We start from the raw sequence: 18,457 nt of genomic DNA, 5'->3' as shown, positions 1-18,457 counted from the left end.
TCTGCTCCCTTCCCCCTTCTTTCTTTTTATTACCTACAGTTAACCTACTCAAATCCTTATACCTTTTATTTGCTCTGACTGGGTGACTCATTCTCTCCCTGACCTCTCATTTCCCTACTTTTGTTCAAACCCACATTAGGCCTGAAATTACCCCTTTTTCAAGCTTTCCTTTCTCTAAACCCAGCTCAAATTTGCTTTCTCCTCCATGATGATTTCTATAACCTGACCCTTAGTTCCATTTAGGTGAAAGTTATTTCCCCTTCTTTAAATACTTCTTAACTCCTTTCCTGGATATCTGTTTTGCATTTATCTCTTGAATGGTAGTTATTTGTGTAAGTTCCTTTTCCTCCAATTAGAATTTAAAGTTTCTTGAGATAAGAATCTGTGTCAGTTGTCCTTCTTTCCTTGCTAATGCCTTGCATAAAATGTTATTGTTCAGTCGTATCAGTCATGTCCGACTTTTTTGTGACCCTATTTGGGATTTTCTTGGCAAATATACTGGAATGGTTTGCTATTTCTTTCTCCAGCTCATTTTACAGATGAGGAGCTAAGACAAACAGGGTCAGTGACTTGCTCAGGATCACATAGCTAATAAGTATCTGAGGTCAGATTTGAACTTAGGAAGATTAGTCTTCCTGACTTCAGGCCCAGAACTCTATACTGTATCACCTAGCTGTCCCCTTGCATGAAATAGGTACTTTAAAATGTTTGTTGAATGACTGAGCAAACCCATCAATGAGTTAGTGACTGACAATGTATATTATACACACATATTTATAGTACCCAAGTTCAGTATCTTGCGAAATGTTTTATAGATAAGCATTGGGTGTGAAACAACTTGAAAAGCTTTCTAACTGAGAGAGTTTTGCAGATTCAGGCATATAGAAGAAGGGAGACATGGGAAAATGACATGTTAGTAAATAATGAATGAAAAAAAAACCTAAAGGATTTTGACAGAATGCAATTGTAGAGAAAGTGGATGGGGCCCCGTTGATTTAGACTTTATGGCTAACTGAGAACTTGATGGAAAAGCTCACCTGCATACCCACTTGGCACAGCTGGCAGCAGAGTTCTACCACCTCTCACAAGAAGAAAGTTGTAACTTACTTTCAGTATTAGACTTTGTGTTGACATGTGACCTTAACAAATGGGAAGTGAATGGCCCAGGCTTTTGCAAAGGCTCGGCAGAATTATGCAATCATCAGGCAGACAGGCTGGTTTGGCTTTGACTGGGAGGACTCTGTTGAAAGAACTGAATTTTGGGGATATATAGCTGTGATTTATGCTCCAGAAAGGCATTATTCACCTCTGAATGGCTTGGAGGATGGGTCGGGGAGGGGAGGGGGAAGTACTGTGGCTGTGTTCTGCCCCTCTAATAAAACCACTGTACTATAGTTTCCTGAGCTTGGGGAGTCCTGCCCTGTCAGTCTTCTATTTCTTACTCAGGGCTTTGTTCAGAACACAATGAAGAGTTTGTCAGTAATTTTCCAAAAGCATTTATTCCTTTGTGGAATTTTACTAATGTCAAGGGCCTTCATTTTGAAAGTTGGAGGTACATTTCTGACCTGTCATTCTATATGTAAATTACCTCTGTGTGTGTGTGTGTGTGTGTGTGTGTATGTATGTGTGTGTGTGTGGTGTGTGAGACAGAAAGAGAGAGAGAGACAATGTATTGCCATTTGTGGCACTTGATAATGACCAAAAAATTGCAACACACCATCCTTTCTTCCAGATTTTGGTTCAGTATATTTTAAATGCTATCAGACAAAGAGAAAGGTCTGACATATTCAGATAAATTTTTCATGGTAGTAAAAACTTGGAAACAATACAGTTATTTCTTGATTAAGACATATATGGGGTAATGGGATATCATTGCTTTAAAAAAAATGAATAGGAAGTTTTCAGAAAAATTAAGGAAGACTCGTATGAACCGATTCAGAGAAAAATAAGCAGGACCAAGAAAACAATGGACCTAATGAAAAGGAAAACAGCATTGGAAGACATCAGAACACTGATGAACATATCTTGACACTTCAACACAACCTAACAAATATTGACTTTTGTGGACTGACAGTGACTCAACCTGCTCCTCTTAACAGGTGATTGGTACAGAATGATGTCATATACGGCCAATATTTTGACTTGTATAAGGGTATGCTTTTGTTACAAGAGAGGGTTCTATTTGGGAGGAGGGGTTGCAGTCATTTAGAAGTGATAGCATTGTCAAAAAAAAAGCCTCAGTAAAATACTAAAACAATGTAATTTGGTTGGGAAGCTTAAAAAAAGAATCTGAAACCTCCTCAGTATTCATCTCCTCCATGAACTCTCTGGATAAGGGCAATTAAAGTGCTGTTATCTATTTTTCTGGAAATGAATAAATATAAAATTCAAGCTAATCAAATAAAGAAATGTCAGAGGTTATATATGCTACACTCATTTGAATATTTTGATGGAGTTGTGATTTAATTACTGACGGTACTCCTTCCAGTGATATGGATCACAACTTCTCTCTTTTGTCTTACCTCTCTACATTCTGATCCTGTGTAATTCTTGTTCATCGTTTTCCACAATCCTACTAACAGGTTAGAAGCCTTCCTCTCATTGTTTTTGTATCACTGTGGGAGCAGGGAAGAAACGAAAGAATGAAACAAGCATCTAAATGATTGCTATGTACCAGGCGTTGTACTAAGCACTGGGGATACAAATATAAGGAAAAAAAAAAAAGACAGTCCTTGCTCTCAAGGAGCTTAAATTCTTATCAGGGAAGATGACGTACAAAAGAGAACTGAAAAGGGGCGAGTTCATGAAGGTACCCAGAATGGGGGTATAGATTTGAAGTCCAGAAAAATCAAGACAGGTCAGGAGGGGAATGAAGGGAGGCTGGTCTGCCTCCATAAAATAGTGGTTCTAGGAGTAACTCATAGTTGAAAGAAAGGGGGTGGAAATTGGAGAGGGACATTTATAGGGTGCACAGGCTACAGCAATTGTAGACAGTTTAAGGGAAAAGAGGCTATAGGATGTGAGGGAAGTTTCAGGATGAAATAGCAGTAGAGGCATGGTGTTGAAGACTAGAAAATCAAAAACAAGTCTAGGAAGTACTTGAACTATCCATCCATTGTGTCTTAGTCTTTCTAAATAAGTATAGATAGTTTATTTTGTAGACATTGCCATCATTACTTTTATTCTGATACATTTAAAAATGGGAGCAGGGGGAATAATTTTATCTTCTTATATTCCTGTCTGACACCAATAGTTCTTCTGGGTCTGAGCATTGTACATACTCACACATACTAAGACATTTACATAAGAATTGAATCCATGCCATAGATAAGGCATGTATACTTATAGATAATTGGATATATGACTGTGGACTAATCACCACTTCACTGGGATTCAGTTTCCTCATCTATAAAATGAAGGAATTGGATAAGATTAGCAATTCTCAAAGTGTGGTCTGTTTATCCCTGGGGAGCCCTGAGATTCTTTCAGGGGATTTGTGAGGTCAAAACTGTGGTTGTAATAATAATAATAACAAGACATTATTTTCCCATCAAAATATGTCTCCTTTTGCCAACTATATATCTATGTGAGGGCAGATTTTCTTCATATACTTCAACCAGAGCAACATATTGCAACAGATTGAATGTAAAGACAGATATGAGAGTCCAACTGTCTTCTATTAAGCCGGACATTAAAGATATTTGCAACAATATGTAAAACAATGCTATTCTTCTTACCAATGTTTTCCATTTTGGAAAATATAGTTATTTTTCCTGAAAATGTTGTTTATGTTAACATGTAATATGGTTATTTAAAAATGTATTAAATAAATGTCTTAAAATTTCATATTTTAATTTATAATACCATAGATATTGATAGATATAACAAAGGCTCTTTGGGAGCTTTGCTAATTTTTAAGAATGGAAAAGAGTTCTGAGACCAAAAAAAATTTTTGAGAACTGCTGGGCTATATAATTTGTGATATCTGTGGCTCAAAACAGTTACACTATCTATATCTGTGAGTAGGACACATTTTTCTTCATCTCTCTGAGATTTTATATAACAAGGCATGATATTTTACAGGTCACAGAAAAAAATGGAATAGGGAAAACCAGAGCCAAGAGCCTAAATGTTAAATGTCTTAGTGAATGACCTCATTGTCATTTACCCTTGTCTCCTGAGAGTAGTGTTCTATCCTTCAATGTAATCCATTAGGTTAATGGATAGAGACTGCAGTTTTTTGTGTTTAAAGTCTTGGACACATCATGTCTTTTCTCAGCATTGATCAGTCTAGAAGAAATTTGTGATGTCTATCACTTGTAGTGTCTAGTGGGTGTTCTGTACTGCAATTCTTTTCACTTTGAGTTCTAAGTCCAGTTTAGCTCATAACAGTCACAAATTATGGCACAAGGGCAAAACCCAAGTGATTTTTACCTTTAAAATATGATAAAATTTTACTTAAAAATGTGGAAAATGACATTCTTAGCTGAAGGGTTGTATACAAAAGAGGTCATGGCTGGATTTGGCCAGCTGAACATAATTTGCTGACCCTTGGTCTAGATAAATGGATATGGAGAAATAAAAGCTTAGACATCACAGATGTGTTTTTGGAAAGGTTCAGTTCCTGAAAAGATTCAGGTTTTATATTCAAGTTTCTCTGATAACAGCAAATAGATGAAAAATTGGAAAAAAATCTGTCAAGATTTCTATGGCAAAAAACAAAAACCTCTTTTCATCATGGCCCTAAAGAAAGAAAAATAGGAAGAGCAGCTGGACCAGATCAACTATAGACAGAGAAGATCTATGCTAGAAATAGGTCATAAAGGTATTTAGATGAAAGAGGCAGAGGATGCTAAAGGCTCTGAGGAAAATTTAGACTTTAATTACCTGAAAAAGATGACCAAGAGAATGGCAATATCTATCAACCCTTGTGCCTCTATTCCCATCTTTATAAAAATTTTATGAGAATAATCTACAAATACATTGGCAAATTTATTGTATTCTTCCTGTTCAGGAGGAATAACCCATGTAGATAAACAAAGATAAAATATATACCAAATTAAATAAAAAGTAATTTCAATGGGATGTTGAAGAGAGCATTAGCTTCTAGGGGAGACAGGAAAGGCCTGTTAAAAGAATTGGTATATGATCTAAGCCTTTAAAGAAGTCTAGGATCGATTCTCTGCTGTTTGTGCTAATTTTAGCCTAATAATTAACACCAAGAAAACACAGGTGCTCCATCAGCCACCACCACAACACCCATACGTGGAACCATTGGTTACAGCAAATAGAGAAGTTTTTGAATGCTGTGGATTAGTTCACTTACCTTGGTGGTATACTTTCCAGGGAATAACACATTGACAATGAGGTTGATGCATGCATTGCCAGAGCTAGTTCAGTGTTTGGGAGGCTTGAAAGGAAAGTACGGGGGGGAGCGAGGTGGATACAGCACTGGCCCTGAAGTCAGGAGGACCTGAGTTCAAATCCAGCCTTTGGTCTGCAAACACTTGCTGTGTGACCCTGGGCAAGTCACTTAACCCCACTTGCCTGGAAAAAAAAGTATTGGAGAGAAGAGGTATTAGACTGACTACCAAACTGAAGATTTACAGAGCCGTGGTACTAACCTTGTTGTATGCCTATGAAACCTGGGCAGTATACCAGACCCATGTCAGGAAAATGAATAGCTTCTATTTGAATTGTCTGAGGAAGATTCTGAAGATCACCTGGCAGGATAAGATACCAGACACTGAGGTCCTTTCTTGAACTAAACTTCCAAACATTCAAACTCTGCTTCAGAGAGCGCAACTCCTATGGGCTGGTCACATTGTTTGAATGCAAAATGTACGCTTGCTAAAAAGACTTTTTTTATGGAGAGCTCACGCATTGCAGGTGTTGACAAGGTGGTCAGAAGAAGTGAGACAAGAACATTCTCAAGGTCTCTCTTAAGAACTTTGGAATTGTGTGACATGGGAGACACTGACACAGGACCATTCAGCATGGCATGCCCACATTAGAGAAGGTGCTATGCTCTGTGAGCAAAGCAGAATTGAAGTAGCTCAAGAGAAACACAAGATTTGCAAACTTACAGAATCCACCCCAAATATTCACACAGACTATTTGTGCCTGACCTGTGGTAGAACATTCTCAGCTCATATTGCTCTGATCAGCCATAGTCAGACACACAAAAACTTGACTTTGGCATGATGATGCCATTTTGGTCCTCTTCAAAAACGAAAGACAACAAAACAGAAATTCCAGGAGACAGATGTGAAAGGGCAGAGTATTCCAGGCAAGAGGACTGGACTGTGCAAAGTGGCAACACAAGAGATGGAATGTTGGGTGAGGTTTTATAGCAGGGTTGGGAAACTTGCAGCCTCTAGGCCACATGTAGCCCTCTAGGTCCTCAAGTGCAGCCCTTTGACTCAATCCAAACTTCACAGAACAAGTCGCCCTTGGCCTCAAGGCAACAGGTTCCCCACCCCTGGTTAATAGCAAATAGGCCAGTCTGGCTGGAACATAGTGATTGTGGGAGAGTGATGGGAAATCAGTTTGAAAAGATGGGTTAGAGCCAGATTGAGATTCCCATATGTTTTCTTTGGGGCCAAATTTGGTCATCATAATTTCTCTGCAGGGCAGCTGGGCAGCTCAATGAAGAGAGTACTGGGTCTGGAATTGGGAGGATGAGTTTTCCTAAGTTTGAATCTGACCTCAGACACTTATTAGCTATGTGAGACCCTGGGCAAGTCACTGAGCTTCCTTATCTGTAAAATGAGCTGGAGAAGGAAATGGCAAGCCACTTCAGTATCTTAGCTAAGAAAACTCCAAATGGGATCATGAAGTCAGACATGACTAAAAGCAACTAAGCAATACATTTTTCATCATTCAGTTTCTATTGTTTTGTTGTTATGTTTACAGTTTTTACATTGAGTATGTTGTTTTCATGGTTCCACTCACTTAACTTTGCATCAGTTCATATGTTTTCCCATCATTTTTTGGATAATTGTATGAATAATTTTAAAAAATATCACAGTAATTATCCATGATATTCATGTACCACAGTTAGTTTAGCCATTCCCAAGTTGAAGGACATCTTTTTTTTTTGTTTTTTTGAGTTCTCTGCTACTACAAAAAGTGCCACTATAAATGTTTTGGTATATGGGGCCTTTCTTTTTTAAACATCAGCCTTCTTGGAGTATATGCCCAGCAGTGAGATCTCTAGGTCAAATCTCTTTCTTAGCATAATTGCAAATTTCTTTCATGAATGGCCAGAACAGTTTACAACTCTAATAGCAGTGCATCAGTGTTCCTGACTTTTCACTATCCCTTTAACATTGATTTTTCTCAATCTGGAAAGACTTCCATGAACTGATGCAAAGTGAAGTGAGCAGAATCAAGAGAACATTGTACACAGTAACAGCAATATTGTACAATGATCAACTGTGGATGATTTAGCTATTCTCAGCAATACAATGATCCGAGACAATTCCAAAGGACTCATGAGGAAAAAAGCTTTTCATATCCAGAGAAAGAATTAATGGAATCTGAATGCTGATCAAAGGATACTATTTTCACTTTAGTTTTTTTCATGTTTTATTTTTCTTGTGGTCTATTTCTTTTTTTACAACATGGCTAATATAGAAATATGTTTTACATGATTGCACATACATAACCTATGTAAAATTGCTTACCATTTTAGGGAGGAGGGAGATGAGGGAGGAAGGGAGAAAGTCTGGAACTCAATTTAAAAAAATATTAAAATTGGAAAAAATGAAATATTATTTAAAATTATTTTTCCCATCATTCATCACCTTTGCCAATTTGCTCAGTGTGAGGTGAAATATTAGGGTTGTTTTGATTCTTGTTTCCCTTATTATTAATGATTTGGTTCAAACTTTGTTGGTGATTACATTCTTCAATTTTTTGAGAACTTTATTTTTTGAACAAATCAATTGGGAAATGGCTTTGGGGCATATATATATATATATATATATATACACACACACACACACATATACACATATATACATATATAAACATATACACATATATAAACATATGTATACATATATACACACATATATACATATATAAACATATATATATACACACAAATACATATATGCATATAGATTTCTTGTTTATGTAACCTGGATATCAGCCTTATCAGGGGTATTTGACATAGAGGTGCTGTCTTTTCTTATTTTACTTGCATTAAGTTTTGTTCATGAAAAGTCTTTTTAATTTCATGTAATTCACATTATTTAATCTTTTATGTCTACCTTTATCCCTGTTAATAATTAAATCCCTAACCATAGCTATGAAAAGTTGTTTTCTAATTTTTAAAATGGCGTGTTCTTTACTAATCAGGTTACATAACTATTTTATCATTTATTGTGGTATATTATGTAAGATGTCTGTTTAACTCTAATTTTTGTCAGCCTGATTTTCAGCTGTCCAAGCAATTCTTGTCAAATAAGGGGTTAATTCCAAGGTAATTTATGCGTCTTTTAAAATTGAACACTAAGTTATTGAATTCAGTTTTTGTTATTCTTCCTTGTCTAGTCTGTTTTTATTAATCTGCTTTTCTATTTTTTAACTAGTGTCAATCAATTTTGATTATTACTGTTTACAATATAATCTGAGCTCTTCATTCTTATTTTTCATTATTTCTTGACATTTTCCCCCTTCAAATGATTTTTTTTATTATTTTGTGAAAATATCCCTTTGAAGGACAGCTAGGTGGCACAGTGAATAGAGCACCAGCCCTGAAGTCAGGAGGACCTGAGTTCAAATCCGGCCTCAGACCAAACACTTGATACTTACTAGCTGTGTGACCCTGGGCAAGTCACTTAACCCCAATTGCCTAAAAAGCAAAAAAAAAATATCCCTTTGGTAGTTTGGTATAGCACCAAATCTATAAATCAATTTCAGTAGTATTATCATTTTTATCTTATTGGCATAGCCCAGCCATTACTGCTGAACATCCTTTCAGTGACTTAAATTGCTGCTTATTTTCTTTAAAGAACATCTTAATTGAATCTTTAAACTATTAATTGCAAGTTACTATGCAATATTGATCTTTGCGGCATCGGACTTTCCTTTTGTCACCGGACACATCTGCAGCAGGACTTCCTTTCAGCTTTGGCCCAGACACTTCATTAGTAGTGGATCTACTTGTATTTGTCTTCCACTTTACCCCAGTAGTATATTGGACACCTTCCAATTTGAGGGGCTCATCTTTCAGAGTCATACCTTTATCCTTTTAATACTTTCCATAGGGATTTCTTGACAAAGATACTACAGTGGTTTGCCATTTTCTTGTCTAGTGGATCACCATTTGTAAGAACTCTCCACTATGACCTGTCCATCTTGGGTAACCCTGAATGGCATAGCTCATAGTTTCTTGAACTACACAAACCCCTCCTCCACAACAAGGCAGTGATCCAAGAGAGGTGATTTGATCTGACTTGATACCAAATAAAATAAGAATAAGGAAAACAATATACACAATGACAACAACAGTGTTAATGGAAACAACAACAACAGAATAATTGAAACTGAATGCTATGAAATTATAATGACCAAGCTTGATGCCAAAAAAAAAAAAAGGTAAAAGAAGGCAATTCTCCCTGCTTTTTTTTTTTTTTGCAGTGGTGGAAAACTATGAATATATAATATTGCATAAAATATAGACTTTCTTGATATTTTCCTTAGTTTTGCTGAATTTTCTTCTTTTTCATTACTTGTAATATAAGGAATGGTTGGGGAGGGGGCGATATATAGGAAATGTAAAAACCAAAGCTACAAAAATTATCTTTTAAAAAACTGGTCCTGGAGGAACTCTGCACCTTCATCCTAGTCCATATATTATGTATCGTATTTATTGCACAGTCAGGAAAAGGCGTGGAATAAATATTTTTTCAACAAAATGATCTATCTTTGGTGTTTCAAATAATTTGAAATATTGTGATTTACTGTGGGCGCATGTCTCTTTGCAGTACATAACCTCAAAATATCTCAATAGATAGATCTGGGGAATTGCTGTAGCCAAAAAAATATTAATCCCTCTGGTGATGAGCCTTCCTGAAGCTGTCAAGACAGTCACAGAGACAGAGTCTACTTCCGTATCTATCCTTGAAGGTTTTCCAGCTCAGTAGGACCTCTCATCACTTGTATTGTATTGTCACTGTCTTTTAGGATCCAGGATCAACCCCATGAGAAAATGAGATGTTGGAGTTGTACTTTAGTGGAGAGCCTGATTGATACTTGATACATTTTAACAGAATAACAAGCATTTAGGTATCTATCATGTGAGTGGCACTGATGTGACAAAATTAAAATCAGCTCCTGCTCCCAAGGAAATTCCATTCTGGTGCACCTCCCCTCTCCCAATAAGAACTAAACACACATACATACATACAAACACATACATTTTGAAAGACCATAGATTTAGCATTGTTAGAGACCTTATAGGTGTCCAGTTCCCTCCTTTTATAGGTGAGGAAACTCAGGCTCAGACAGATTAAGTGACTTGCCATAGGTTAAACAAGTAGCAGAGCTAGCATTTGAATCCAGCTCTTCTGATCTAAATCCAATACTTTTCTGTTACACCTTAAGATAATTGGTTTTCCTCCATGCTTTAGAATGACAGTATTAACACATCATTAGCACCGGGTCACCATTAAATCAAACAAAAGCATCTCACATTTACCCATTTGGCAAAATGAACCGAAAATTGGGAACAAAACTAAAATGTATTAGTCCTTCCTTTCTCTGCCTCAAGTATTTAATTCCTCCTGTTCAGCTAGGAAAAAAAGTATATATGTGACCTCTGCTGGGTACAGCACATCAAATTAGCACTTCAGACTTTAATGCAAGTTGAGTGATACCAACTGTAGGAAGTACCTGAAGTTGGTTGTATTTAAGCTAAATCAATTATAAAATATTTTGATGAAAACTTTTTGCTGACTGGCTCTTCATTACAGTAAATGGACAAATGATGTTTCTAATATATGACAAAGCAGTCTATTCCCCTTCCCTTGGCAAGAGTTAAAAAGAAGAGGATGGGAGTGTTTTGATGCAGGAACAGGACTAAATATAATTGCATTGCCTAGATATTCCAGATAACAGCTACCTCACCATTTTTTACAATTATTAGCATGGCAAAGTACAGTGCTAGCTTAGCCTTTCCTAATAAGGTAAAAGTCTTTTAAAGCCAAAAATGACTAACTTTTCAATTCTATCCCTAGTAGGTATAATTTCAGCTACAAACTGAAGCTCCTTCAGCTACACAACTCCTAACACGCAAATGTGCCATCCTTTGAATAATCTGACTCATTTCAATTATATCTTGGGCTAACTGTTTGTATAAATCCCAAACAGCATTGAGATCCAGTAGGCAAAACATATACTGTAATGTCAAATCCAATCACTTCCTGTTAGAGAGTGCCAGGCCAAATGTCTGTGTTTTTCCATTGCATTTTTAATATCTGCAAAGGACTCTATCAGAACACATGAAAAAGGACAGCCAGGTATGCCTAACTTTTAAAGATAATTACCTAATTTGCCTTTACCTCCTGGGATTCTCACCTGGAGGCCATTAATAAAGTTGTATTAGCTGATGCTAATTGCCATGAGTGTGTAGAGGAAAAGAGAGCAATAGCTAGGGTAGTCAAAGTTCCTACTACAGAGAGCCTTAAATAATTCACTCAACATCCTGACTTTCCCCAGGAAGCAAAGAGGAAGCCAGTGCACTAAATACTTATTCTGTACTTATGCATGCAAATTGTCTGTGTTTTTATAGTTTTTATTAAGATTTCCCTTCCATTAAGCCATGAATGGACCTCATCAATTCATGGACTTGGATTGGTGGGTTCTGTAAATTACCTGTAGTAGTGTTGTGGTCATGACATTTAGGCAATGATAATGATATCAGCATATCAAAACGAACACATTCAAGATGCTTTTCCTCCCTGTCCCCTAAGATATTTTTATACTTCACCACTCTACCAATTTGTGTTGATTGTGAGTGAAGGGTTAGTTCCATGTCTTAGGCAACAAAAAATGGCCTCCTGAGCAAGACATGATTTGCCTACCATATTTACCACTTTAAGCAGACTTAAATCTTCCATTTAGTAGTCAGCCTTTCTATTAGGAAAACAGTGATTTTCCAGATAATATAGATGAATGATAACTGTGCTCGTTATCTGAGAATCCATTCTGTTCAAGAAAATTTAACTTCTACAATACTGTAGAAAAGGGAAATGATTTAGAGATTTGAGCTTGCTTCTCTATTGCTACCAATAGAAGGAGATTCTGACAATATAGTGATCCTAATCCAGAATAATGATGACCAACTAGTCTTCCAACTTTACTCCTATTATTAGTCATATTTATTCTTGTCTACTTTCTAGTGAATGTCATAACCATCCTTGCATACACAGATGTTTTGCTTTCTCTGCAAAGCCTATGCAGGTGCCCATGGTAATATAGCTTTCTTCTAGTTCACCTTGTTTTCATAGCCCTGGCTCAAAGCTATTGGTAGAGTCTTGAGAAATTTTAATGTGTGTCCACTTTGTTCATGTGTTCTGAAAACAATGTATTTTAATGAAACTTTACTTCATAATTGATGTCAATTGGGTGTTTATTTTTAAAACATGTAAGCTAAAAAGGACAAACCTTGAAAGAACTAAACAAATCTAGTACATTCTTTATTGAAATGACTCATGAACAAATGTATTTGTTAAAGATGAAGGGTCCTCATATAACTGTAAGTATGTAGAGAATGTGGATTGAGTATGCCAGCAGACCATTGCTTCAGCAATACCATCAGCCCTTCCTCTTTGTCTCAGAGAAAATTGGCAATAAAACTAAAATGTATTGGTCTCTTCTTTCTCTGCTTTAACCATTGAATTCCTCTTATTTAGCCAGGAAAAAAAAATCCATATATCTATCCTCTTCTGGGTACAGAATATCAAATTAGAACTCCAGACTGTAATATGAGTTGAGTAATATTAACTGTGGGAGGTACATCTAGTTGATTGCATTTAGGCTAAATCAATTACAAAATGTATCTCAGGGAAAGAGACAATGGTAATGCTTGCCACAGGGTGTGTGGGTATAAAAGGGACACATCAACCCCATGATTGTTGTGTATCTAGGCATGGAAGCCTTGGGAAAGAGTTTTGAAATGACTGTGTTGACCGTTCATTAAGGTATTGGATTCTAAAGTACTAAAAACTGAAGGTGTCTATGTTTTCTTTGAATAGCTTGGAAAAATAGTGCCAATTTCATCACATGAATGCCTTTTTGAGGGGACTATTTTAAAGACTGAGTTGTCTATTTTCTTTTGGAGATGTTAGTGATTCAGTATTCATTCCATGTCTCTTCCTCTGCTCAAAATTCTTCATAGCTTCCTATTGTCAAAAGAAAAAAACAATACAGATTCCTTACTCAGGTATTTAATGTCTTTGTCTAACTTCCTTTTCCAAATTTATGTCACATGACACTTCTTCAAACATAATGAATGCATGTTTATATAATGTTGTACAGTTTACCAAATACTTCCTTCATAACAATCCTATGGGGTTGGTGGCACAATTACTTTTAAGTCTGTTTTACAGATAATAGAATTAGGGTTCCTTAGATAGTAAATGTTAGAATTAGATTTTCAACCAGTCTCCCAACCATAAGTCCTGCATCCTTTTCATTATGTCACACTGACTCCCTTCATATCTTTGAACAAGCAGGCTAGTCACTTGGGCAAACTCACTAATAATTGGGCTGCAATTTATTTTCCTTTTTTGAAGAGTTTTAATAAACCAGATAGTTGAGAATCTGAGTTACATGTACAATTTACCAGGGTCATTGACTTGGAGGAAATACTTCTTGTTTCTTGTCTGAATCTTGTAATTTAAATAATAAAATAAAGGTTTTACCAATTCAACAAAAGCAGTCGAAGCCTTCGGTGTTGTAGGATTGGCTTTGTGGACAATTTCTGTTAAGCCCAACTACCGAGCTCACAGAATCAAAAATATATTACCCTTTGTTGTTATTTTTATTCTTATTGAATTTAGCTGAGTATATTAAAATATGGCTCAATACATTCATTTGATTCCTGTATGACAGCAGTTCATTTGTATAGTGCTTAACTTCCAACAGCCTTGTCAGTTACATGATACAGAATTTTGAAATCTGAATTTCCAAGATAAAAAAACTGAAGCTCATAGAGGCAAAATGAGTCAGGCGCCATCACACAGCTAAGTATCAAAGTCAGGATTTGAACGCCATATTTAGGTCTCTTTCCACTGTATCATGAGGTCCCCTTAGGGCTGGTTTCCATAGCTCTATTCCATGAAAAAGGACTGTTCTTTTTACATTTTGGATGAAGATTCTCCTTTACATATGCAACAAAGTGGCCATATGTTACAGCCTTGAATTCCCCTTGCTTGGGAAAACAGAGAAGTAGCCATCCCATATTTTTGTTTGTTTGACAAAGACCAGATAACACCAAATCCCTAACAAAGTAATATGCACAGTACCATAATGAGTTGTGGCCATGCCAAGACTTAAAACTACAAATGCATATCCTCATAAAATCTAGATTATAATAAATCTCAATTGGAAGATTTGGGATTAGTTCTCATGGACAACAGGTGATGCAGATTTGAGGACATTGTTGGTCATGCTATCTCCATTAATGACTGCATAAACCATTTAATTCAATTTTACGGCCTACAGTGATCTCTCTATATTTTGTAAACTTCAGCAGCTCTATTTACGTTAAGATTATAATTAATCCCCAAAGAGTGAAAAAGGTCTTAGGAAAAGAACTCTTGCTAATAAATTGTTTAGAACATGTGGTGGACCCCATTTCTTACTGAATTATTTACAATTTTAAGCATATGTTAATAAGGATAGAAATTACTTCATTTTTTTTAAAGTGAGAGAATCAGTTCTTATCCTAAAATTATAAAATAGTCACTTTATTGGACATTCCTTCAAAGTTTGGATTCTAGATTTCTTCTCAATAAAATGCAAGGCTGAGCTTTTAAAACTATTATTTTGAATAAGAAGTAATCACGATTAAAATAGTCTACCACTGTTTGCCTCCAAAAAAAGCACTTAAGAAAAAAATATTTAAAGCCATTTTTATATAATAATTGATTTTTCATTACCCTTTAATCCCACAGACAGGAACCATTTATAGATAAAGCTGGCAATCTCAATATGAATCCAAGACCATTAAGTCCCTTCCAAGCCTGTATCATCACACTTCTCCTAAAATAAGAGCAGACAGAAAGAATCTCATGATAGAAGTGATAGTCTTAATTTGTTTCAATAGAGTTTTATTATTGCTCACTCTTCCAACACTACAATTTAAATTTAATTAGCTTTTAATTAGATTTAAATAGCTTTTAATTCAATGTTCAATAACAAATTGATTAATAATAGATATATTTAATATATAATATGATGTATATAACACATTATACACATATATACAATATATACACATATACCAATATATAATATTTAATGATAGAACATTGATATATAATATGTAAATATGTTATATAGTATTTGCTAATAAATAAATAAGCAATTAGATTTAAATAACTTAGTAAAATCATTAGGTAAATTGGAAACATATCTTTCTGCTATAGTAAAAGGGAAGGCAAGTGTTCTCCATGGTTTAGTGGATTGGGAAAGTCAGTGTTAATTAGCCAAGTGATGCTAGATGGGTGGCTTCACCTCTCTGTTTCTCATCTTCCCCTTCTGTAAAATAAGACTAGATAATTTCCAAGTTCCCCTCCTCTTGTTCTATCATCCTAAAGTTGGCTATATTGAAAATGAGTGCTATTGGTCCCAAAATGGACTGGGTAAGACAATGATGGCATTTCATGAATCAGTCACCACTACTAGAAAAACAGCTGAGACATCATGCTGCCATCTTTACATACAAAGGACAATGTATATGTAAGTGTTTCTTTTATATTGGTATTTCATAAGAATTCCTGTCAGTATCTAGGACCACTTTTCAGCATTCACAATTTTTCAGTTTTTGTAGATAAAGAAAGGAATTGCTGCATTGGGAGAAGTCAAACAAGCATTTCTTGGACTTAAACCTCTTGGACATAAAGGCGCCATGGGAGATGGTAAAGATATAGAAGACTTGCTCTCTAGACATTGAGAATTAATGAGGAAGTTGTGACAGATGCCTTTGAAAGGACATATTAGTAAATATTTTAAAACTTACAGTAAGTGCCAACTAAGATAGCCAGGAACATCTGTATTATTAAATGAAGATATGCTGAAATGAATGAAACAATTGGTTAATTTGACTTTGGAGCATGTTCACATGTTCTTTCTCGAAGAGATGTGATTTAAGGAGTGTTTTGAAGAGATAAAATGAATTGACTAAAATTTCACAGCATTCAAGGTCATTGAGTTTCTTCTAAAACAGAGACATTTCCTTGTTTGTTATCCAAGTAATTTAATTTACTAACAGAGATGCTGCCAAAGTAAAGAAGCTTAGGCAGAAGGACCTCTATTTAATTCACCTTCATAATACTCCAAGATTGCCAACCAAGCTGAGTCCAAGAACAAATGGCTGTGATGAACACAGCAGGAGGGAACTGACCTTTGTTTTTCAGGCATCAAATTAGGCTCCCTAGATAATTCATTTCAAAAATTCACATTTTAACATTTGAAATCAATGTAGATCTAATTAGGAATGCCCATTTAAATAGTCAATAAAAAGCTACCTGAGATTCAATTCATCATCATCATTATTTTTCTTTTAGATTTTTATTTGGATTGCTCAGTTCTTTTTACTCTAATTTTTAATGCTTTATTAGTTCCTCAGTATTGAAGATGTAGTTTTAGATTATTTTTCATAGTTTTTAAAAAAATTCTCATAGTTGCCACAACCATTATCAAAGGTGATGTATTTGTATTTAAGTGACTGACAAAATCAGATTTGAGAGGTGGAGAGAAAATGTATACTAATAAATAATGAATATTTATGTTTTTTGAGAGATTTTTCCTCCAAGAGTCTCTCGCTCCTCTTCATAGCTGATATAGATTTCTGGTGGTCCTTAGCTCAAATCCCATTTGCATGGGCAAGTTGGATCCCTAGAGGGCAACTTAGCTACACGTTCTCTTCAGGGTGCTAGGGATATCACTGAGAGGTATTGGGGATGGGTGGTGGATGGCAGCGATTCTTCTAATGTTATCAGCTTGTACTCACACCAGTGTGTTTTGCCTAATATTATTCATAGTTATGGTTAGTATGTCTTCTATTTCATTGATTGACCCAGAGATTAGTGCCCCACTACCATTTAACCAATTAACAGCAATGAACTTTTATAAGAGGAAATTTGTCTCCCACAATTTCTCCCTCTCTCTCTCTCTCACACACACACAACACACACACACACACACACACACACACATCACATACATACATACACACAGTCATATTCTCATTCCTGCTCTTACCCTTGCCTAGTAGCACAGGTCAGAAAGATAAGCATTGGCCTAAGAAACCAAGAGGGAAAATGTCTTCATATGCTTTCTTTGTGCAAACCTGCTGAGAGGAATACAAGAAGTAATGCTTCTGTGAACTAAGAATTTTCTAAGAAGTGCTCAGAAAGGTAGAAGACAATGTCTGCTAAAGAGAAATGAAAATTTTAGGATGTGAAAAAACTGATAAATTTCCTTGTGAAAGAGAAATGAAAACCTACATACCACCCAAAGGAGAAACAGACAAAAAAGTTTAAGGCTCTCAATGTACCAAAGAGGCCTCTTTTGGCCTTTTTTCTTATTCTGTATCAAAAGGGAGCATCCTGGTCTTTCTACTGGAGATGTGGCCAAAAAAATAATTGGGAGAAATGTGGAATAACACTGTTGCTGATGGCAAGCAACCTTATGAAAAGAAGGCAGTTAAACTGAAAGAAAAATATGAAAAAGATATCACTGCATACCAGACTAAAGACTGCATATCTGATGTGGGTAAAAAGGGAGAAACTGTCAAAGCTGAGAAGAGCAAGAAAAAGGAGGAAGAAGATGAAGAAAATAAAGATGAGGAGGATGAAGATCATGAAGCTGAAGATGATGAAGCTGAAGACAAGGATGATGACAATGAATAATTTGGTTCTAGGTCAGATTTTTTTGTTGTCTATAAAGCATTTGACACACATATACCACACACAACTCATTACTTATAAAGAAAAAAAAATAAGTGTAAGGCTAAGATTTTTTAAAACCTGTACCATGTCTTTTTAAATTTTTTTTTGTATAATTAACAGTGTCACTGACTATATCTTTACCTAGCCCTGTCCTTTTGTGGCATGTTCAATAGCCACTAACCTTGCCTGGTATAGTATGGGGGTTGTAAATTGGCATCAAAATTTCAATCAGGTTCTTGTCTGTGCACGGCATAAATTAATTATAT

The 18,457-nt window shown here is 35.7% G+C and overlaps 1 protein-coding gene and 1 pseudogene across 4 annotated transcripts in view; both read left to right on the top strand.

Moving 5' to 3' along the window:
• The window catches only part of RGS7 (regulator of G protein signaling 7), a 668,840-nt gene that overhangs the window by 60,993 nt on the left and 589,390 nt on the right, over nucleotides 1-18,457 (top strand). The window lies entirely within an intron of this gene.
• Nucleotides 1,159-18,152, top strand: LOC110205574 (high mobility group protein B1 pseudogene; annotated as a pseudogene).

Source organism: Phascolarctos cinereus, unplaced genomic scaffold (genome assembly GCF_003287225.1).
Source record: "Phascolarctos cinereus isolate Bilbo 61053 unplaced genomic scaffold, phaCin_HiC Scaffold_5;HRSCAF=322, whole genome shotgun sequence".
Classification (NCBI taxonomy): Eukaryota; Metazoa; Chordata; class Mammalia; order Diprotodontia; family Phascolarctidae; genus Phascolarctos; species Phascolarctos cinereus.
The sequence above is the reverse complement of the archived record's forward strand: the minus strand, read 5'-3'. Positions and strand labels throughout refer to the sequence as shown.